At 47.6% G+C, this 24,371-nt stretch overlaps 1 protein-coding gene across 3 annotated transcripts in view; it reads right to left on the bottom strand.

The window, feature by feature from the left end:
- The window catches only part of LOC133354371 (mannosyl-oligosaccharide 1,2-alpha-mannosidase IA-like), a 428,294-nt gene that overhangs the window by 72,558 nt on the left and 331,365 nt on the right, over positions 1-24,371 (bottom strand). The gene's annotated exons all lie outside the window — the stretch shown is intronic.

Below are 24,371 nucleotides of genomic sequence, written 5' to 3'. Positions count from 1 at the left end.
TATATGAATTTATAAATTAACCAAAAAATAATCCAAAAGAATGTGTAAACATAGCAAATTGCACAACATCTGGTCAGTGAATCCAGTCATTAAGTCATCATTACGCTTGCTTAAGAACCGCATTTCAAACACTTTGGCCGACTTGAATAAAAATTATCAAGAATGAATTAGATTTTATTTAAATAATGCGAGGGTCAAATTTATTTATTTTCTTACGCAACAATGCATCACATCTGGAGCATTATGGGTAAACAGAGCAGGCAAAAGGAGCAGTAATTACGGGTGACAAAAAATAGCTTTTTGGGTAAAAATCGACTGACCTATCACGCGAGCTCATGCTGAGCCAATTGCCATACGCAAGCCCCTTATAGGCTGGCTTCATCTCGTACAACGACCGCATGGGGAAAATTGGGTGGCTTTCGCATCAAAGCGTTTCTCAAGGTGGTGGAAAGGTGAAAATCTCGACGTCAAAGTATTTTAAACATCGTTGTAGCAGGCGGCCTTAATGGGAGGACAGATGTCTGTATCGGAGACGCTGAGCCAGCACCTCTGCACGTCTGGGGGTTGATCCCCGGGGGGCCAGGTGTCTCGTGAGACAAGACTCTGATGTCAAGTGACAGAGTTAGCACTTTTTTAAGTGCGTGTGTGAGTGAGGCATATGGCTAATGCCCGTGTCTGTGGCATGAAGTATATATATAAAATAAAAAAAGCAGTTTATCATACCAACCAGCATTTCAAATAAAGCAAATCTGTCAAACCGATGTTATCTTTACCCAGGAAACTCTCGTGGAGAATGCATTGGACAACCGTACTTGGCATGTTTGGCCAGTTCCTTATTGAGTTGTCTGATAGATGTTTTGTGTGTGGGAAGAAACCGGGATGCCGAGGGAAGGCTCACAGATTCTGTATGGGAAAACAAACGCAACAGTCGCGCGTCACGAATTACTTTACGTACAATTCCCCACCAGGAATATGTCACAGGCTCGTGTTTTCTTGCGCTTAGTTGACACAGATCTAAATCTCTGCATGATCCATCAACCCCCCCCCCTGCCTCCCAAGTCACCGCGTGACACCGCGAACACATGGCTGTATAACAGTTCGTTATAACCTAGAGGCTCGGTCCGGTCCTCTGAAAAGTGGTCCATGTCAAATAAGGTACAAATATTTATGAGTTAATCAACATGTCAGCAGACTTGTGCACAGGTCAGGACCGCAGAAATGATGAAACAACCCAAGTCGAATTTCATTCCCCATCCCCGCCTCCCCCCCCCCCACATGTATTTTTGGCATAATTGGAATTCCTTTGCGGTGCGAGTTTTTTGTTGTTGTTGTTTTTTGTTTGGGCTAACGATTTGACGCGACAAAGTGATGACTCCACTGCCGCTGTAACGCACCTGACCCAGCTCACTCAGCCGAGGTCACCGCTAACGAACGCAACTCGGTAAGACTCGGCGGCTCCTCTGCCCGCGCTCGCTCGAGTCCGCCCGTGGCCGTGCTCATGTATTTATTTATCACGAGGCGAGGGAGCAGTCGGATTGACGGCGCGCGCGACACCGGAACACACGCGCACGCACGCACACACTCGCGGGAACATGGGCGCAAGGATGTCGCGTGCCACAGGAGAATGGACAACGCAGGGTCTCCCCTGTGATGGTCTCTGGTCACGCTGCCCGGGCTGCCCTCACGCCCTTGAGCAGCGGCTTTCCCCGTTCACCAGCGCAAGGGCCACAATGAAAAGCCCAACCTGTGGGATGGCACTCATCTCCAACGCCATCTCCGAGCCTCGCCGTCGAACGAAGACGGGTCGCCGCGTCGCGCGCACTTTCGGATGCGCTTCTGCGGCCCTCTGGAATGCTCTTTGCTTCCGATATTAGGAAGCCATTAGGAACTATGCACTTTTAAATCTGGATAGAAAACCAATTTTTTACAGAACTGCTCTTTGTGTTTAGTTTGTTGTCCTTCCCCCGCACTTCCAATTAGCATGGTTGGCTACGTACAGTGCGGATGAAGTTCAACATACGTACATACAGTGGGGGAAATTCTACATGCCCGTAGCTGGGCCAGTGTGTCCTAAGGACAGCCGCTGTTGAATTCCCACACGTCCAACCCCTTATGTGGCATTTCCATTCACAACATTTCCCTTGGCACATGCTCCAACCACAACAACCCCCATCCTGGTGGCCCAGCAAAGGGCGCAGAATGCTGCACAATGAAGTGGGTTTCTGTCGAATGGCAAAGGGGGGGGCGGGGGGAGGGGTTAACTCAGTCGCCTTCACACTGGGAAAACACGACGACCAGAGAAGGACCACAGTAGCAGAGTGAGATGGGGGGGGGGGGGGGTTAAGAAGGCAAAACATCGTTGTGGGATTCGTGATCAACGTTTGCACCCAGTGGACGTGTGCAGCGTGGGTGTGGTGCAGGCGTCAAGAGCACCTCGGTGGCGAGATGTTAACAACTTCACCTGGTATACAGGAGGTCGTGGGTTCCATTCCGACCCTGACGGTTGCTGTATAAATGGAGTTTGCACATTCTCTACGTGGTCGCGTGGATTTTTTTTCTCTGGGTCCTTCAGTTTTTTCACTCCGCATTTAGAAACATGCGTTTAGAGCATTTGGTTGCTATGAATTTCCAAATAATAAGCCAATTGTGGCCAGGTTGCTTCTGAAAAAGAGTTACATAGCTCAGTGGGTCTTACCTGCTAAAATAAAGGTTTACAGTTTTAGTGATGCCATGTTCCATGCCACCACATTTGCCAGCCACCATGCCCTTGGAAATTCCCCTGCCACTCCCAGGTGAATCTGCCCACCTGGAATCTGCCTCTTCCAGAGGTACATGCTCCTTCTGGTTAAGGCTGAAGGGCGCTTGTGGGTTATGAAGGACGAGCGTGGCTGTGAATTAAATCCACCCCGCTGGGGCCTTAGGGGGGTAAAACCACGGCAAACCGCTACTGCGCCACGAAAACGATCGGACATGTGTGTGCGCATAAAGACACGCGAGCACGTGGGTGCGTGTCAGGGATTGGGGGGGGGGCATCTTTACACTCCAGCTAAAACCCTTGGGCCCTGTTCCCGCTACACCCCCCCCCCCTCGATGTTTGCTGCCACGGTGAAACGAGGATCCCAGCTCTCCATTCTCCTCCACGCGGCTCAACTTCCATGCCGACCACCGCCGCTTGCCGCTAAGCTCTCGCCGCGCGACATTCGTTATTGTCTTCCAGCCACCGGCGCGGCTCTCTGCCAGCACCGCGACATTTGGGGTGCAAAGCGGTTGTCCCCTCGTCGACTTTTTCTAAAATATCTTTCGCAGCCTCCTCGTTGGACCTCTGATTTTATCCCCTTCCCTCCCTCTTCCACTCCTCTTCCCGCTGTTCCAAGCTAAGCACGGCCTATGCACTCAACCTCTTTGCAGGGTGGTGAACGGAGGTCTCTTACTCTCACCGCGGTGGCGAGATGTTAACTACCTCGCCTGGTATACAGGATTATAATTATAAATAAATGACAGTAATACCTCTCGATATATTAAGTATAAGCGTTCCCGAAGCTTCGGTCGTATATTGAAACTTCGCGTAGTGAATAACTTATAACATTCGTACGATGAGGATGCGTTCCCAGCCTTCATAACTTACGATTTCATACTATAAACACTTCATAACTTGCCATTCATATTGTAAACAAAGATTATTTATTTCGAAAACAATATTATATTTTATACTGCACAGTATTAAAATAAAAAAACTGACATAATTTAAAGAAACAGAGTGCACTGTAAACTTTTCGCTTTAAAGCTTTCTTGACTGCATGGATTCATATTATTGGTTCTTTCGGTAAAGTCACGTAGAAGGGAAATAATAAAATAATAAAAATAAAACATAATAAGATTAAATTCTCACGACGTTTCGGCCACAACGCAAGCAGCTTACGTTGTGGCCGAAACGCCGTGAGAATTTTATCTTATTATGATTTTATTATTTCCCTTCTACGTGACTTTACCGAAAGAACCAAGAATATGCACTGTAAACTATTCACACTCACCAGTGTCATCTTCGGTGCAGTCATTAGGTTGCATTGCCCACCAAACACCACAGCTCCGTACACGGCTTAATTTCCGTGCATTTATTTATTATCTTACTTTTAATATTAGCTTTCTGTGCAAAAAAACGGTGGTAAATCCAACGTTCGTGTTACCGAAACTTCGTTCGGCGAATCGACGCGTATCACACGACTGTGATTTTCCCCTTAAAAGGCCCCACGGTGTTTTTGACGGACGTGTTGAGTTTTTGGCCAATTCACAGGTGGCTGCGAAGATTTTAATTCCAGACTCTCGGCGGTTCTAGATCACCGCCCTGACACGGACGATAGTCCCCCGAGCCACGAGCACATGCGTGTTTACACACTCTGACATGCGGTGTGACCCGGCGCGAGAGGAGGACGGATCCCGTGGTGACATGACGAAGGCTCTTTATCGTTTTCATCGGGGTCAATGCTTAAGTAAATTCCACATCGGCGCTGTGTGTGAACGTAATTTTTTTTCCCTTTTCCCCTCTCCCATCAAAAGTTCTGTCAACCGTCCTCTGCAAATCCACACAGGAAACGCAACTGCTCGTGAAACACAACGTAACCTCACGCGATGCCACCATATAATAAAAACCAATCAATCGCAGCAAAAATGCAGGGCAACGTGTCCCTCAGATTCCTGACAGGCCTGGGTGGGTGGCGAGATGTGAACTACCTCGCCTGCTATACAGGAGGTCGTGGAAGTTCGATCCCGACCCTGATGCCTGTTGTATATTTGGAATTTGCATGTCTCTCTCTCTCCCCGTGGTTGCGTGGACTTTCTCCGGGATCCTCCGGTTTTTCCTCCACATTTAGTTGCTTTAAATTTCGTGGAGCTATCGTTTGTGATAGCCAGATCGCTTCTGAAAGAGAGCTATATGCCGCTCAGTGAGCCTTACCTGGTAAAATAACAATAAAAATTCGTTTATTTTCATTGGCGACTGCAATCCACAGGTCATTGGTTCGATCTGGTTGCGTAAAAGTTGAAACAATGGTGCCAGTTTGCTAAATCCCCTTCCGTTTGTCCAACCAGAAATAGAATTAGGCACAGTTGATCGATTAGCAGATCACACGCGGTGGGGTGTCAAGTCTGGGTACCGCCGCCTCTTCCGAAACGTCTACCCAGCGTGGAAGAGTCGGTGAAATACCCTTGAGAGCATCGGTAGCCAAACTGGCCCTCTCCCGAGCTGCGTGCGGCTCTTTAATCCACCACGGGCGGCTCTGTCGAAGGGGCAGACGTAGAACACGCTATCACAGTAGCAAACAATAACGGATGTATCCCGTGGTGTGCCTGAAGGTGTACACAGTGAGGGGAAAAAAGTATTTTATCCCCTGCTGATTTTGTACGTTTGCCCACTGACAAAGAAATGATCAGTCTATAATTTTAATGCAAATCAATGTATAACATTTTTGACATGCGTTTTTCTGGATTCTTTTGTTGTTATTCTGTCTCTCACTGTTCAAATACACCTACCATTAAAATGATAGACTGACCATTTCTTTGTCAGTGGGCAAACGTACAAAATCAGCAGGGGATCAAATACTTTTTTCCCTCACTGTATATATAAGTTGTGTCAATATACACACTACCATATACACGTGGCTCTTGCAGAACTCCATTGCTGGCACTTGGTCTGTTAAAGATTGGCTACCCCCTGCTCTAGAGGGTATATGAAAAAACCCCATAAAAGATGAGTTTTCGTTTCAACTTGAATAGGAGGGAGACCCGCAGGAGACCTGTTTGCGTGGGGGGTGGGCGACCCTTAAAGTTGATTCACACCACTATGAGACCTCCTTTACCAGTGGCAAAATATAGTAGTAGGTTTTTACCCTTTAAACTGGTACAAAACTGACACCTTTATACAAGGCATCATGTTTGCAATAACCACAACACAAGTAGTCAAAATGCAAACAAAAAGAAACAACTCTGATAATGATAATAACAGTGCATATCATTATCATTATCAGAGTTGTTTATTTTTGTTTGCATTTTGACTACTTGTGTTGTGGTTATTGCAAACATGATGCCTTGTATAAAGGTGTCAGTTTTGTACCAGTTTAAAGGGTAAAAACCTACTACTTGACTCACACCGCCAAGTAGCCGTGAGCTTGGGTGGTGCCAACGGGAGGTGAGGGGGGAGTGCAGGGCCCCCCACAAGCGCTGCCCCCCCCCATGTTTGCGTCTTATAGGCCACTAGCGCAGAAAGCGCATTCCCAAGTGGAGCGACTTTGACATGTTCAGCCCCTGTCAACGATGACAGCGTAGGGCGAGGGAAAAAAAGATACCCACTAATATGAAGAGTTGTGTTTCGATTTAAAGCTTTCGTGACGGCGGGGATTCATTGTCTTGGCTCCTTCGGTAAAGCCACGTAGAAGGGAAATAATAAAATAATAAAAATAAAACATAATAAAATACAATTCTCACGACGTTTCGGCCACAACGCAAGCAGCCGTCCTCAGGTGAAGAACAGGTCTGTCGGAAAGACATCATATATTTATTTCCCTTCTACGTGACTTTACCGAAGGAGCCACGAGGATGAATCCCTGCAGTCACGAAAGTTTGCGTTGTGGCCGAAACGTCGTGAGAATTGTATTTGATTGTTTCATCTTATTATTTCCCTACTACGTGACTTTACTGAAGGAGCCAAGAGGATGAAGAGTTGTGTTTTTTTTTTCAAAATGTAATTTTGGTTTAACCCATCTCTGAAGGATGAGGCTATAAATATATGATGTCAAAAGAGCACTAAGCCGACACACCCCTTGAATCCCAGATCTAGATAACTACGACTTAGCCGGTTTCTCAAATAAATCCCATTTCATTGCCTCCACCCATTGACCAATGATCGTACTAAAGAAAGTCACGTAGCTTGGTTTCACACCGATTCCAACTGGAATGTTTCGATATGATAATCACATCGGAGGACAGGCGTGGCAAATGGCTCTCGATGGGGAAGTGTTTATTGGAGGGGACGCAAATTCAGCTTCGGTGCTGTTGCCCCAAACTTTACGCGATTCATGGATCATCGCGGCCACGCAAGAACGTTTTCTTCATCACGTGGCAACGTGCCCGCCGGACAGAGAATAATTGCGAATGCAATAAAAGACAAGGATAAGGGATGGCAGTGTGGTTGTGGAATGAAATAACCCTCGAAATGCTTGAAAAGTGAAAAAAAAAATAGAAAAAAACGGCTTTGATGGACGACAACTAATACGGATAACCCACGAATCAGCACAGGGCCCTCTGGAATGAAATACGGTTGGAGACAATTGAGAAGCAGAATGTTTTTTTAAACCACTCGGCTATCAGTGTAAGGACCCTCCCTCCTCTCCAGAGTCTCTCACGGGCCAAGGTGGAGACCTGGGAGGGTCCCGGCGTCTGTGGCACTCGTGCGTGACACTGTTCAAGGGCGAACATCTCCCGACTGCCGCTCTCGGTATCCCACCGCACCACCTTGCGCCGAGATTCATTCTTGTCGACTGAAATATTCCTCCAGCTGTCACAGAATCAAAATGTATATTTATATATATACTGGAGGAATCCGATGAGCTAAGAAGCTATTTTCTTCACACATATTCAATAGGGTGACGGATTCAGAACGTTACAACAGACAATGCAAAAACACGATAGGAGTGCAAGGTATAGGGATGCTAAATAAATAAACATCTGATGTCCAGGATGTACTCTTACAGGATCCCTAGCAAGGGCTTGCGATGCTTTAGCTCCATTGCTGCACTCCCCCCACCATACACCCCTTCTCCCACCCTGTACGAGCCCCCCCCCCTCTCACCCTGCCCTCTTCCCAATTACATCTGTGACACGCTCTTGCCCGCATGCCAGTCCACGCACCCAAGTCGCTTCGTTCGATATTGGCGTGCGACTTCTAACGCGATCGGCATGTACCTCCGTTCAAAGGCGTGCGGGCTTATATCCTCGTCGCGTGCCTCTTTCAGACACGGCAAACACAAATTGCAATACGTGTGTGTTATATATATAAAGGGAGGACTCGGAGAAAGTCATCTGAAGGTCGACACATGCAGAGCCGCGAGCGTGCAGGGCTCACGCTCTCGCGACTGAATTATAAGCCGTGTTTGGCGGATATGCCAAGCTTTTATTGCCTGGGTGTATTGGGGCTGTTAAACCTCTTGGGATGTTGCTACTGTGTATGTCTATCCAGATATAGCTTCCACAACACTCTGCAAGCAAACACTGGTCAGGCGCCAGAGCGGAAATCCGCAGGAGTCAATCAGCGACCTCTTGTTAAACCCAACGCGCATGGGTCGGACTGGAGAACGCTCACCCGGGCCGAAACTTAATTCACTCTAGATTTGAAGCTTTCGTGACTGCAAAGATATTCTTAGGTTTTTTCGGTTTTTTCGGTTACGTGACTTAACCGAAAAAACCTAAGAATATTAATTCACTCTCTTGCACCCCTCCAAATTTCAGCGAAAGAGAAAAGTCAACCGACAAAATGTGGGAATTGAACGGGCAGTGTTGGGTGCATGATACAAGACTCTTCTGCTAATTTATAAACACTCGCGCCCCATTTTCTTACTCAAGGATTGTGAATGTGTTACTTTTTATACAAAACCTATTTGCAGGACGGTATCTATATTTGTTTGTTTAACGTGTTATTTGTTTATCTCTCTCCCTTTTACACGCTAAATTATGCTCGTAAAATTGTTATGCAAATCAAAACTGCTGAAAGCAAAATGAAAGCCCATTTTTTTTTCTCCCCAAGAATCAATTATGTACAAATGCAATTATACAGATCACATGTGTGTGGACACTATTCACATATTCATACAATTTTCAATGGTAAAAAATGATACGGTAATGCGTAATAACCTATGACAAGACGCATCTGCATACACACCAACGTATAAGCACACACACACACACGAGCCCCCTATTCAGCCTCAAAGAAAGTGTTTTTCCACACATGAGATTTACTATTGGTGCAAATTCCACATTCTTGCAGCAGGGATTAGTCTATCCACCGTTGGCATTTCTATTAACCCCTGGAGTGTGATGGTGTCCGATGATGGGCTTTGTTGACCTTTGTTGACCTTTGCTATTCATCTGCTTGTCTGGGTTTGCCCCCCCCAACATTAACGCGATTGTGCAATCGACCACGCGATGCCACGAGACCGCACCTGGTGAATGTAAACGTGAACATCCTGCAAGACAAAACAGCAGCTGCACAGCGCACACAATACTGCACTGGGAGCGGGCGCTTAAGTGGTCAGGGCGGACACGTGGCGGTCGGATGTGCGGCGCTGCCCTGCAAGTGTGAACGGCACCTCGTGTGTCCGTCTGGCCACCTTTGTCTTCCCAGCATCGACGCCGACACCCGCAGAATTGCCATTGACGTTGGGCGTCACGGCTTTGGGGTTTGAAGCCAGATCGTCGGCATTGTGGCACGGCACGAAAAGCAATCAAACAACCACTCCTCCCCATGCGTAAAGAATAAGAACAGTCCGCAATGCGAGTGCGTTCCTGCATGCACATAGAGACATCACACGAGCAACGATACCCTCATACATACAAAGAGATATCAATGTACATCCAGAGTATATAGGCAATGAATATGGTACCGCTGCATATGAAGGCATCTTTATACACGTATACCATATATATGTAAAGTGTGATGTACGCACAGCCTCTATGATATTGTGGATTTTTTTTCCCTCTCTCCTGTAAACCGTGAAGCGATATCACTGCTTTCAATTCCTCAGGCCATTCATAACGGCGACCGGCTCTCGGTTACATCATTTATTACAGGACCGACGGCTGCGATTGATGAATGACAGGAAGGAAAGCGATGTCGTTAAAATAGAAACATTCTCTCCGAAAACATAAAAACACGTTTTATTCGTAATAAAATAAGAGGTCTCCGCAACAAAGCTCGTACTTTCGTAGCAATGGAGCCTGTCGGGTCAAATACACGGAGCTGTGCATGTAGCCATCTGGGAGATCCCCTGTGTCTTGTCCTGCAAGGCACAGGGGTACGTAAGCATGTACGCTGACCTTCATTCACACCATATGTAGCCAACCGTGCTAATCGGAGGTACGCGAGGGGAAGGACAGCAAACTAAACGCAAAAAGTAGTTCAAAAGAAATGAGTTCTCCATCTAGATGATGATTTAAGAGTGCATGGCTCTCAGTGGCTTCCCAATATCGGAAGGAAGAGCGTTCCAGACGGCCGCAGAAGAGCTCTTGAGAGCGAAGTGCGTTTGAGCAGTGAACCGTCTTTGTTCGATGGCCAGAGCAGCTTGCAAGAGGGAGCATGGGATACCCCCCCCCTCGCGATGGCCCTGTTGTTTCCCTGCTGGGCAAGCAACACCGAGACCACGCTGCGTTCGCACAAAGCACAGGGTCCGGCCACCGCACGACCTACTCCGGACTGGCGACTGGGTCTCAAACGTCTGCGACATCGACGTGAGCCGCGGGAAGAAAGACAAAGTCACAAATGAAGAGATACGGGAGACAAAACACGCGCGCTTTTTCTTGCGAAAGGAGAGGCCTATTGAAGTGACTTCTATTGAAGTGGTTCTGTGCTGTTATCTTCCGAGGGCTCCTTCCCCCCCCCCCCCGGGGACGGGGCTGTGACGTGCTGTGATGCCACTAACTGTCGAAGCTCAAGAGAGACCATCAGATTCAACTCGTCACAAAAAAATAACTTGGGATACGGTTGATGGGAACAGCAAACTGTAGGATATATTGAGAAGCAAAGTGCAAAATATCTGGAAATTCTTCGGCAATATTTAAGCATTTATTAATTTCAAAACAACATCTTTAAATACTTTTGATCGGGTCAGAATTAGAGTCAAGATTTACACCACGAAACTGACTTTATCTAAACGATTTGAGTTCCTCACAACTGTAAGCCCCAGCATTCATAGTTATGCTGGCTCTAACGGCCCTTACGAGCTCCCTAGAAAATATACCCTGCCACAACCTGCGTCGTTAAGCCGAAGCGGCAATCGCAACAATTTGCTTGAGAATATCAGCGGTACGTTTTATACGCGCGTGAATTTAAAAAAACGACGGGAATTTCCCCACTTACTGCACCGCAGGTCATAATGCTGTCTAACACACAGGGTGAACGGTTCAGCCTGGGCCTCCTAGCGTAGGCCTCGGCAAGGTAAGATAATTTACCCTTTTTACCGGGTAAAAGGGTAAAGGTAAAGGTGTCGACATGCCAAGGGGTCAGGGTAAAGGGTAGGGTAAAGGTAGGCTCGTTGTTTTTTACCTTTTACCTTACCTGCTAAAGGGTAAAAGGTAGGGTAGAGTGATTGTATTGTGGTAAGGTAAAAGGTAGGATAAAGGTAGGCTCGTTTTTTTTACACTTTTACCTTACCTTGCCGAGGCCTATCCTCGCGTACGCAGCTTGCGGGTGCTCTTCTGGACCTGTACCTGGCACGACTCACTGATGAGGACCACAAGGGCCGAGTCCTGTCAAGTGTCCCCATACCCACAATGCATTTCTCGGGAATCCATCAGCCACAGCGTTCAGTCGCATTCTGTCAGCGGGTTAACAGGATTTTTAGCATTTTAGTGAATAGCTCTGTTTATTCTTTCACAAACTAAGTTAGTTGTCCATGATAAGAGGCTACCCCACGTCTGGATGGGCTTCCCGCTCGCTCTTCAATTTACAGGTGGTTGCAGGTTCGATCCCGACCCCAATGCCTCTGGTATATTTGGAGTTTGCATGTTCTCCCCGTGGTCACGTGGATTTTTCTCTCGGTGCTCCGGGTTTTCCCTCCACATTTATAATCAAAGTGTGTTCAGAGTATTTGGATGTTATAGATTTCCACGTGATAAGGCCACTTCGTTGAGCTATCATTTGCGGCCATGTCGCTTCTGAAAAAGAGCTACAATATATCTCAGTGGGCCTTACCTGGTCAAATAAAAATTCTAATTTTAGTTTAGTTCTGGGCACTTATCCTAAGCAGGACCCTCCTACGAATAGCTTGAAGAGTGTGAAAAAAATGTGTAATCATTGATCATAGCCCAAGCCCAAGCCAAACGTGGCAGCACTCATCTCCACAGAACTGCTGCTCGTTTTATCAACGTCGTGATGGGGCTGCATTAGAACCCCCCCCCCCCCAGCTGGGATTTGAACAACAAAAACTAAACTCTCCAAGCGGGCGAGTGGCGCAATCTCACGCAGCAGCAGCAGCAACACTGCTCACTTAAAACGCGAGACCGCTGGCGAGCGGGCTGACTCCGTCGAGCTCAGTGTGCCGGCGTGGCTTCGTCTCGGGCGGGCGAGGGTCTGGGATTCGAACCCAGGCTCTCCGCAGTGCCGGCTCGGCATGCCCACCACAGGCATCGGCCGCTCGGCCAATGACGGCCGTAGCTCCCAATGTATTTATTCCTCCACTCTCGGCTATATCTATATATACACTTTATTTTTTTCCCATGAGCAAGTGTCTATGGAAGGCATAGTTTTGGGATTTGCTGCGATTACCGACTCCTTATGGTGGGGGGCGAGGTGAGGCGGGGGCAGCCCAGAGCTTGCCGTTGTGAACCCGGCCTGATACGGAGGCCGCAACGGAGCTCAGCCTGTGCAGCAGGGATTTATTAACCGACAGCCGGAGAGGGCAGCTGCCTCGGGGCAAAAGAAGCCGCTCGCGTTATTGGCTTCCGAGCTCTACGAGTTTACATTTTAATATCCGCTCGCGCCAGCGTGCGCTTCCCCAAACGCACACGAACACGCACGGATTACGCACGCGCTTCGAGCTGATATTATTAAGCATTAATGGGACTACTGGGAGAGTTAAAATTATTTTCTCTCTCGTTCTCGCTCACAGATTTAAAATTCATCAAAGTGGCATTAATTTGTGAAAATTAATTGTGGCCAGGCCTGGATTAACCATTTAGAAACACTCCGTTCTCTCCTCTCCATCACTGCGTCTCCCACCCGGCCCACCCACCCACTCCGCCAGCCCTCCCCGCCCACCCCCCTTGAATGAAGAGCTAATTTCTAAATGAAGACATCAGCAGCGGCGTTCCAGCTTCCCGTGTGGGGCCTCTCCCATTGTAGTGTGTCTGTGGCGGGCGCATCATCCTGGCGTGTGCTGCAGCGAGGGTGCCCCGTTCCTTCGCTCGTCAACCACGAGGGCCAGCTGCTGACCCGGTGCGAGGCCACTCACGAACGCGGACGAAGTGGCGATCAAATGCCCCCGTGCTGCGAAGACCCTGCACGCCTTCCTTGTCTAGCCGTTTGACACTGAAGAAGTCATCATGGACACATTTTTCACCGAGGCCACCACAACTCATCAACACTTCCTCGTGTCAGATGCTATAGCTTCCAAGGACCAACCCTTACCAGCTCATCACTGCCATCATGTGACCTTACGGTTTTTCCTCTGGTCACCGATCTCTCAGTGCCGCTCCATTGCCTGTCTCAGTAAGCTATCCTTCCATCCTGTGCACGTGGCCTTCCCACAGCATCTTCCTCATCCCGATGGCATCCACTGCAATGCTTTACTGACACATTATATTCCTTCCTCTCCTCCCGGTGCTGATACCAACCACAACATACCACGCACTGATTTTAGGCCCGATCAGGAGGTCAAGGCCACGTCAAGACACACATTTTTAGAAGTGAATGACGTGACTTACGACCAGGAGGCAAACTTGGATATCAATGGATTCACAGTGACAACTATGAAATATTCCCATCCCAGTCTCCCACTCTGATGCTGAATATACGGGGGGGGGGGGGGGGGAATAATATCTGGAGTTTTTGTGACTCTCCCCTGGTGGTCAAGTGCATTTTTTCTCTGGGTCCTCCAGTTTTTCTCTCCACATTTAGAAACACGTGTTTCGAGCATTGGTTCTTCTTAACCTGGGATGCATGCACCCCTTGGGGGTGCGAGATGCCCTTTTTGGGGGTGTGAATAATGGCCAGATTTTTTTAGAAGGTAAATCATCGAAATGCAAATTAAGCGTCGGCACAGAAGTACAATTACTTTATTTCATGAAACCTACATATTTATTAACATTGTATTTTTTTATGATTGAGAACCGAAGGGTTGCAAGGCTCCAGCAAAGGTTAAGAACCACTGGTTTAGAGGATTTTGCTGCTCTAAATTTCTACACGATAAGCCACTTCACTCAGCTATCATTTATGATAGCTTCTAAAAAAGAGCTGTACATCTCAGTGGGCCTTGCCTGGTGGTAAAATGAAAAACCATTGATAGTTTTTAGTTTTTTAGTTTTATAGAAGCGGGTAGTCTGCTGATGGGTGGCTGCAATTACACCCGTCCCTGTTGTAACGCAGCATTAGCGTTGCAGAAGACTAAACAGCGACGCTCAAATAACCTGAAGCCGGTTTTGCGAGCCGCCGCGCCCGCCTACAATCAGACGTCCTGGGAGGAGCGGTTGGTGGATGACACAAATAAAAAACCGGTGTAATGCAATCTACATACTTCGCTCTGATATGTTTAGTTACACTGGGAGTGCAACGCAAATGTAATTATTGTTTATTGATTGTTGTTATAGGTGGAGCCAACATGTGCTTTAGATGCCCCAACTTCAGGGCAATGAGATGGTTCTCATTGTAAGTAGATTTGAGTGTTCTCCACATGGATAAATGAGTTCTCCCGCACTCCTGATTTCTTCCCAAGCGATGATATAAACAAGGCTATAATTGACCAAAACACTCCAACAAAAGCATACACAGTTGAGGCTTTCCTGGGAAAACAAATACTTAAAGATCCACATTAATTAACGTATATTAAATACAAAAACGTGAGGCAAAACCAAATGGCAATTCTCCCTCCATATCCGTTCATTGCCATCCGTGCAACTCGGCCCGTCGTCATGGCTTCCACCTCGAAGGAACAAGAACAACCACGGCAAGAAGGGGAATATCTCACAGTACCGGAGGACAGAATTACACGCGAGTGCATTGCCCTTGAGTGGTGCATCGTCACCACTATTATTATTATTATACAGCCGACAAAAAACCACGGCTTTCTAAATCCGCCAGCAAGACGAACACACTTCAGAGGAGAATGATCCCTGGGAACAAGTGGGCAATCCCCCCATGAGGGCTCGCCCGGGCGCCCATCACACCGTGCCTGACGAGGCTGCACAACCCCTGCTGCACTCTCCCCCGCTGACGATCGGGCGCTCCGAGCTGCGGGTAATTAAACTTTAAACGAGACGACGCCGCTTGCCGAGAGACAACTAGACGCCAGCTACTCGGAACATATTTGTATTTGACTTTGAGCACTTATTTGCACTGGGGTTTTTTATGTTAATAATTTCTTTGGCCCATTATTTTCTTTTGAAAAAAAACCCACACCACAATCCGAGGTGAAAAGTGCACCGCTCTTTAGTATCCAGCGGAGACGATGCTCCTTCGTCTGTCAGGCCATGGAAGTGTAATAAAGGCCGTTGAGGCGACTTCTGGAATCCGGTCTTTTATTCAACTTGCATTACAGCTTTCCTTCACGCTGCTGACAGGCAGCGTGAGAGGGACAGATAGAGAGACACACTGCCACGTGGCAACCTGGAGCCCTGCTCCCGCATGGCCCCCTTCCTCCGTTCGTTCCCGTTCTGATCACGTGTCGTTCGTCTCCACCCCTATTTAATACCCGGGTCACGTGGTACGTTTCCACCAATCCTGGTTAGCCTCCATGGAATATTCCAGGCTCCCTTGTAGGCTCCCGGGACCACACCCCTGACTCATCTCCCCATTGGCTGTGGCCAAAGCCAGCAGAACCAATCCTCTACTTACAGCTGTCACCTTTCCATTACGTCAGGGCCACGCCCCTAGGCTTCCCTCCATTGGCTATAAACCAGGACCGGCAGAGCCAATCATCATGACGAGTTGTGATATGTCAGTGAGCCGGATATATCCTCACATTACAGAAGCGAAGCAATTGCGGTCAAGCGCTCCTGAAGTCAAATTTGCCATCGCCGAAAACCTTCACAGACCCTGCAAACGTTGCACACAGTCTGTGCGCCAGAGCTAAACTCCAGTCCGTACCAACTCATTTTCATGGTGAATGTGTGACTCGTTCGATCAGTGGTTCTCAACAAGGGGGTACGCAAATGCCTGGGGGGGGGGGGGGGGGGGTACATGGCAACTTCCCAGGGGGTACGCGAGGGGATTTCTAAATGTGTGAAATTATATTGTACATGAGAGTCATTGGTGAACAATGAGGTATGAATCTACCAAAATAAAATAACTACGATAACATTTTCATCCACGTGGTAAACAAGAACGATATAAAATACCTTTATAAACTCGCTGATTGTAAACAATGTGGTTACCAAAAGTAACCAGCGAACACGAACAAATTACGTGACGCATGCAGAGCGTACGTTGAACTTGTTTGTATTCGCTTGCAGTTAACTAACCAAGCTAGGATACCTCACAAATTGGACAATTGATTAAAATATTGATGTTCATTATTCATAGATTTATTTCTCAGAACCATGCTGGGTCAGGCAAGGTGGGTTACAACTTGGTTGAAACTAAATTCAACAAGTGGGATACATATTCTTGGTTCTTTCGGTAAAGTCACGTAGAAGGGAAATAATAAAGAAGAAGAATTTGTATTATTTTATTATTTCCCTTCTACGTGAAAAAAAAGAATGTATTATTATTTTATTATTTCCCTTCTACGTGACTTTGCCGAAAGAACCAAGAATATGTATCCCACTTGTTGAATTTAGTTTCAACCGAGTAGTAACCCACCTTGCCTGACCCAGCATGGTTCTGAAAGAAAAAAAATATGAATCCCTGCAGTCACGAAAACTTTAAATCGAAATTTAAGTGGGATACAGTAACCAAGACAGGTTGAGAACCACTGCATTAGATGCTAATGCACTAATTTCAAATGATTATCACTTCTTTCAAAGTCTTTTACCACATAAGGAATTTGGAACAACTGAAGTGATATCTGGTCTGGGCCCATCATGGACTAACGTTTGCCCACGCTTGGTCTCAGCATGACCAGCATCTCGCTTGAGGTCTTTCGCTCGGTCTACAACCTCCGTCGCTCCGATGCTTGGCTCGGTGACCTGGCCCTCCCCCATCCTGCACATGCACCCCATCCACCACAACCTCCTCCTCTCTTCCTAGATAACACCATCACTGCTCTCCTGCCAACGTCTATTCTAAACTTTCACGTTGATTACCCTATCCCACCCTGAAATTCCACGCATCCTCAGAAAACATCGATATTTACAAAGCCCGCATCTTCTTTTACCAATCACTCTGTTAAGATTCAGTTCTTTGGCCCATGTTGTAAGGTATATATATATATTTCACCCCTTGCCTCAAACATCCATCTCTTAGACACTACGGTTCATCCCTCTACTCTTCTAAAAACACGGAGGCACTAGGAAGCAAGAGCCAATCCGCCTCTGTGATGAGAAGAAAACATTCACGCAGAAATGACCGTGACGGGAATCCAACTCCGTCGTCGCCGGCTCAGTGGTGTGGCAATAAATGAGAATCACCGAACGGAGCTCTGGCAGTGCTGAGCTGTGACAAGATCATTAAAGGTTCAAACGACGTGGCCACGGGGCAAACACTTTGTTAGCACGGCCGCAGACGGATGCAAGCGGCAGGCGCGCGCAGAACAGCACGGCGGCGTCTGTTTAACGGGCGGCCAGACTTGCCACTGCGATCACTTCAGTTGCACTCGCTCGACTCAAACTCAAGCCGACAGGATTCGGCGAGGCTTCGAGCCGTGTTTTTTTTCACGCGTGCAACTTTTCGTTCGGAGAGAAACGCGGAGGTTAAGAAGAAGGAAGGGAAAAAAACCCAACAAGATTAAACTGCAAAATCAATTAAAATATAAACAAATAAGATACCATGCAGCGTGAAACGTTCATCAGCTCAACAGGATTAGCATCACTCGGTTTTTTCCAACGACATTACATGCGGGAGCTTTGGGGAATGTAACCGGTGGTGTACGCGCTAACATCCATTCCTTACACATGTTCGAGCAGTGCCGTGTATATTAATAGACCGGTAACATTCGTTATGTATGCCAGACGACAGCGTATTTATTGGCAAGAGATATCACAAGTGAAAGCCAGCGAGAGAAACCCCCCACTGAAGCAAGAGCTCTAAGTCGACAGAGACCCCCATGGAGTCTCAAGAGATTCCACTGAACCCACCGAGAGAGAAACCGCCTAGAGAGAGACATGACTGAGCCCGCAATAAAGAGCGAGGCCCTATTGAACTCAGAAAGATGGGGACACCTGACGACTTAACACAAAGAGAGACGAGCGAGACCGTACTGAACCCAGGGAGACGTGCTGCTTTCCCACCATGCGCACGCGCGCAGCACGGGAGCGTGCTGCGCGCGTGTGCTGTCTCTACCCCCCCGCTCCTCCACACACGCTCGGCCGGAAACCTCGGAGAAGAGCGGCAGCGGCGCCGTCGAGGGGCAGCCGGAGAGCGCCAGCGCTCATCGCCGAGCTCATTCGGCTGTCCGGGCCCAAGTCACAAACGTCACGGATTGACTTCGAAAACCGATATCGCAATATGACCTATTGTTACAGCACATCGCGTCCTCCCAGATGCACTTCTGCGGCCGTCTGGAACGCTCTTCCTTCCGATATTAGGAAGCCACTGGAGCCATGCACTTTTAAATTGTTTAGATTGAAAACTCATTTCTTTATAACTGCTATTTGTGTTGAGTTTGTTGTCCTTCCCCCCCCAACACCGCACGCACCTAGGATTAGCGCGGTTGGCTACGTATGGCGCGAAAGAATGTCAACATACATACGTACAGAACTAATGCAGTTTATCTCTGCAATCACGAGTCCTCCTCTCGTATGTGTGAGGATTTTCACTGCGGGGAAAAAAGAGGTAATCCCTGGAGACGTGGGCTCATTTCCCCTCCAACTGGGATTGGAACTAGAAATCTTCCAATTTGCAAGACACGTAGGTTCCCTACAAACAGCACCACCCAGCCAAATATTCTACAAAGAGCCGGTCAATCATACTTGTGTAATGACCGAAAATGACCCCAAGCCAACATACAGCCTAACGGCTATTCAAGGATAAAGCCAGGTCTCCGATTGGTGGAAAGAGGCCTCCACAGGGATTGGTCGCGATGGATAGCTTTTGAAGCGATGGGAAGAAAAGGGTTTGAACGAGAATAGGCGGGAAACAGGAGCGGAACCCAGAGGCGACGGTTGGGATCCGTTAAGACGGGGAAGGACAGGGATTGGCTGAGGGAAATAGAGTGAGGGAACATTCGAGAAAGGGGACTGCAATGATATAAAAGGGCAGAGCTCAAGGCGAGGGGTGGGGACGTTCGAGGGAAAGTCGAGCTTCAAGTCCAAGCACGAAGCGCGGACTTGGTTAATAAAGTAGCTCCGAGTACTTCCTCGTCCAAGTCATTACACAGACTTCTTCATGCCTCAGCTCACTGCCATAGAAATGGTTCCATCACCGCGTGATCCACCAAACCCTAGTCTTCAGGAGGCTGGACTTGCAGTCGTGGATCATGGTCACTGCATGCCTGACCAAATGCCCCGAGCAGGATTTGATTTTAACCACAGTTGCTGAGCAAAGCAGCCAGCAACAAACGGCAAAAAATTGTCGTAGATAAGAGATAACGAATGTGTTGAATTAAGGAGTCAGCCTCATTAACCTCTTTCTTTTCCTGCTCTTAAAGCTCCACCTCTTTTCTATTTCCCATTCTCTTCCTCTTCCCTCCCCTCGCCCCTCCACTCATTACCGTCCCTCCCCTACCCTTTGGTGATCCCCAAGAGCGCCTTGAGTGAAGGCAGTGTAGTGGATGAGAGACGAAACTGCGGGTGGTCTGGTACAGGACGGGTCCTCAACACGGGCGGAGGGATCACTGAGCGAAGTTCACGGAAACAGTAACCACGGTAGCATTGATAGGATGAGCGACGAGGGGAAACGATGGACCGCCGGCGAGCGAGTGACTGGAGTGAATTGGTGAGCGCGCTGGATTATGATGTTCAGCAACCAGAGACTCGCAGACTCGGCCGCGGGTTTTTCCTGCGCGGGTGTCTGGTGACGTCTCTTCATCTGCCGGCTTGGGGGGTCGCGGCGTTCGACTGACAACGTTGCTCTACGTGAGCGGCGATTACACGCCACGGGTCTCTGGGACTGGGGGCTAAGAGCTGAGCGACGGGCAAATATAAAGCATCATCAAAGCGAAAGATGGAAATAGAGCGGGCGAGTTAATTACTGTGTGTACTCATTTCAGCCCGTTTAATCCGGAGTGCGTGGTAGCTAATTTAATGCTCAAATTGAAAGTAAGATAGATGCGTGCATTCACTTTGCTGTTAATTGCTCAAGGGGAGAAAACGAGATGGAGGGAGAAGGGAGGGAGAGAGGAGGAGAGCGATGTACCGCAAGTGTGTTCGCCAATTAGTTGAACACTTTCAATTGCAGCCTCTTTTTTTTCCACGTGCATTTTTTTTTAGTTATATTACATTAACTGCTTTATCCATTCTTAAATACTTGTTTGGACAATTAAAGAAAGAAAGACATTTCCCGGCCAAATCAGTTGCCTTTAAGATTCAAGATGTGCACTCTGCCGCAACGCGGTGAGGTTAACGGTTTTATATCTCCGCGAGACGCAAAAATCCGAGGGCCGTTTAGAATCGTCACGCCGTACTGCGTCGTCGCGGCTCGTGGATTCAAGACCAAGCACGTCGCTTCTTTTCAGAGCGCGGACAGCTACCATCAATATATTCACACTCGTGAACCTATTCTGCTAAGCGTGATGTTTCTTGCATCCGATTCTCAAAACGGGCATCGACTGCACCCTCGAGCATTACGAGCGGACACGATTCACAGCCCTGTGTTATACCACCGCTGGATCGGAATGGGAATCTTTATTTGGACTGGAGGAATCCGATGAGCGACAAAGCTCCTTCTCACAGGTGTCCAGCATGAGCGGATAAAAGCGTGCCCACACCGGCTCGGTCAACGGGATTGTTTGACCATACTTCACCGCACCTCCGATTGCCACGGTTGGCTGCGTACGTTGCGAAATAAGTTCAACAGACATACATACCACGCTCACACAGTGGGACTTGGTGAAGGGAGTAGTCTCGAGACCAGTTGCTGATAATGCTCGGCACGGCTGAGAACCGAACTCCGGTCGCTGGGTTCACAGCGTGGCGTGCTAATCACTGCGCCACCGCTCAACCATTGAAGCATTACAGACACGGTTGTCCCAACAGCGGCTTGATACCGATGGTATTGAGGCGAGATTAGCATGGAACTGGTATCGCCTAAAATGCATTGTCCAGTTATTGCCAGGCAGGAAGGTATTCATTCCCCAGTGTATAAAATACCTGGCTATTGCCGACAGTGATGGTACATCGGACAGGATATATCGAGACACTGTTATCTGAACAAAGGCAACATCAAGGGGGTTTCTATGCTTGCCGCGTAGTCAGCTGTGGAATTATTAAAATGTGTACCACGTTTCTGCGAAGGTAATTATGGGTTAGAATTTGCCTTACAAAATGAATTATAATTTTAAGTTATGGTCCATTGTTTAATCAGATGAGCACCCAGTGAGAATCACTCGTAACAATAGTTTTTGTATGGGGCAAAAAACAAAATGTTGTTACGCAATGTAATTCTTTATTATTTACAATCTAGGAGAATAACAGCAGCACAACACTGTTTGCTCTTGTGAACGATGTAAGAGGGTCTTCAATGCACGCTTCACTTCAGCTTCACAGTCGACGATGCAATCACGTCGAGTTCTGTGCACACATGACCAGGAATCCAACCGTGGCGTCCACGTGAACTGGCTTTGGGAGCGATCGCGCTGACTGATCGCACGAATATCGCGTTGCCTACTGCAAAATGCAATTTTCATCCGACGGCCGTGTTTGTGGAGGTGCGGCTGACTTGATTAAACCATTCTAGATTTGAAGCTTTCGTGACTGCAAGGATACATACTCTTTGGTTATTTCGGTAAAGTCACGTATGTTATCTGCGAGCAGGAATCAAAGCCAGTTTGATAGAGCAGTGCGCGAACCACACCACCACCACTCCCCCCTTACCACAAACACAACAAACGCGCACCGACGCGATCACTAAAACAAGCGAACAATTCAAAAGCGGACGGATTGAGAAGCTCCGTGACTGATTCTTCAAACATATCCCCCTTGAAAAAGTGAGCTCTCAGGAACTCCCCGAAAGCTCGGCAAATATCCATGCATCCCTCCCACGCACAGGGGCGCAGTGGCAACGGAAAGCCCGGGCCTTGACAGCCCACAGCGCCTGAATAGTTTAACAGCAGCCAGTATGCCATGCAGCCGAGGAAGTGGAATTCTTTAGAGCACGTCTTCATTTCACCTGTCACCCAAACACTATCAATTATTAGGATGAATGTGATTAAGCGTCCATTCGAATCCAAGTGTCAAAGTTCTGAGGCGAACTGCGTGTGAAAAGAACCCACTAAAGGGCCGACATCTTACAGCGAGGGGTTCCTTGCCTATAAATATCTGTCAGTTCATCAGCGTTGGTTCAAGCAAGGACTGACTCTTTCTTTTGAGACACACTGCGTGTGTCGAAATGGGTCCAGCGTTTGCTTGTGGTGAAACAATGCCGCTGAAATTATGCTCTTACATAAAGTTTTGTAGTTGACGGTGTAAAAAAAAGTGTCTTTTTTGACGTGGAGGGACAGATGTATGGACGTATTGGGGTTAAACCAGTGCAGTATCGCACACCGGTCCTCATAAAACAGTCTATCATCACAATTTGAACCGACTTTCATCTTCCGACTGCTTCGACATGACGAGAACTTATTTTGACGCACCACTACCCCGCAACATTTTCTGACCGTGGTTGCGTACGGTGGTGTAAAGAAATAACTAATGCGAGAAATTTGCTCTTTTGAAACCGCTAACCACCGATGTACCGCCAATAAGTTGATATAAAGGAGCGATGTAGTATGTTTAATAACGGGTGAATAGTCGGGCTTGCCAGCTATCAATGACCACACACAGACTCCCCGAAAGTGTGCGACTTCACAAGGCACCCAAGGAATCGAACCCAGGCATCCGTCTCCGCTGTCAGGCTACCCGGCCAAAAAAATGGGAGAGCAATGGGAGAGACCCCATGACCTAGGGTGCATTTGTCGTAAGCCTAAGGGGGTTCGAGACGGCATGGATTCGAATCCGGAAAGCCACCCGTGATGTGACGGCGCCCTGGTGCCGTGCAGTCGAGCTCAATGGGGCCAACGCAGTCACGGTTCTCGCACAAAAGGATGCGCGAACATGAATGAAGCATTGGAAATTGATTAAAGCCGGGCGCAGCGCTGGGGATTGCAATGTAAAATCACAAGCAGAGGGTCGAGGTGCACAGTACGGCTCGGCTGATAGCTAGTCTAGCTATAACTACAAACACAGATATATATACATATATGTACATTAATCTAAAATCATCTAAACAAGAATCACGCTTCCCATCTCTAGGTAACGAAAATTCGTCGCGTGTCTCTCGGAAAAGGGAAGTTACATTTGTCTTAACCTATTAACATATTTCACTCAGATAATCTATTGAGACAGATCGTAACACTTGGCAAGGGAGTCTGGCGTGTCAGGGGTATCAGTTGATACGAGCACAAAAAACACTAAATTTTGACTTAAAGCTTTCGTGACTGCAGGGATTCATCTTCTTGGTTCTTTCGGTAAAGTCACGTAGAAGGGAAGTAATAAAATAATAAAAATAAAATTTTAAATAATAATTTTATTACGTTTTATTTTTATTATTTTATTACTTCCCTTCTACGTGACTTTACCAAAAGAACCAAGAAGACAAAAAACACTGTTTACCACGTGGGCTTTCACGACTAATATTATCCATAAGAAGTTTTTGGGTTAAATTTCATACGTGTAAATGTGTCGTTCAACCCGTCATCACCCAACACAGCCAATTAGTAAGGTCTGTCACACCTGATTGGCTAACAAGTGACAAGATCACATTTTCCCCCTCTATTTAAGACCGAAACAGGAGGAGGATTTCTCCACAATACTGGCTGTCGCCTGATGATGCTGGTTGTAATTACTGGTAAAAGTCGTACTCGCAAATGTTGCAGTGCGTTTACTCTCCCACACACTGGTGTGCTGAACTAGTAACGACTTGGAATGTATTGTTTACGTGACAAACCTCACTAATTGGCTGTGTCGGATGGTGGCAGTGTTTAACGACACATTCATATTTACTCGATCTAACCCAAAAACATATATTATGGATACGTACAGGGAGTTTCAACCGGTTTAATGGCTAAATAACGGGACTCGATGGTGGTGCCGTGTGGTCGAGCGGG

The sequence above is a fragment of the Lethenteron reissneri genome, chromosome 6, assembly GCF_015708825.2.
Source record: "Lethenteron reissneri isolate LAM-NWPU_2019-01 chromosome 6, ASM1570882v1, whole genome shotgun sequence".
Lineage (NCBI taxonomy): Eukaryota > Metazoa > Chordata > Hyperoartia > Petromyzontiformes > Petromyzontidae > Lethenteron > Lethenteron reissneri.
Note: the sequence above shows the minus strand (reverse complement) of the source record. Positions and strands in the feature narration are given on the sequence as shown.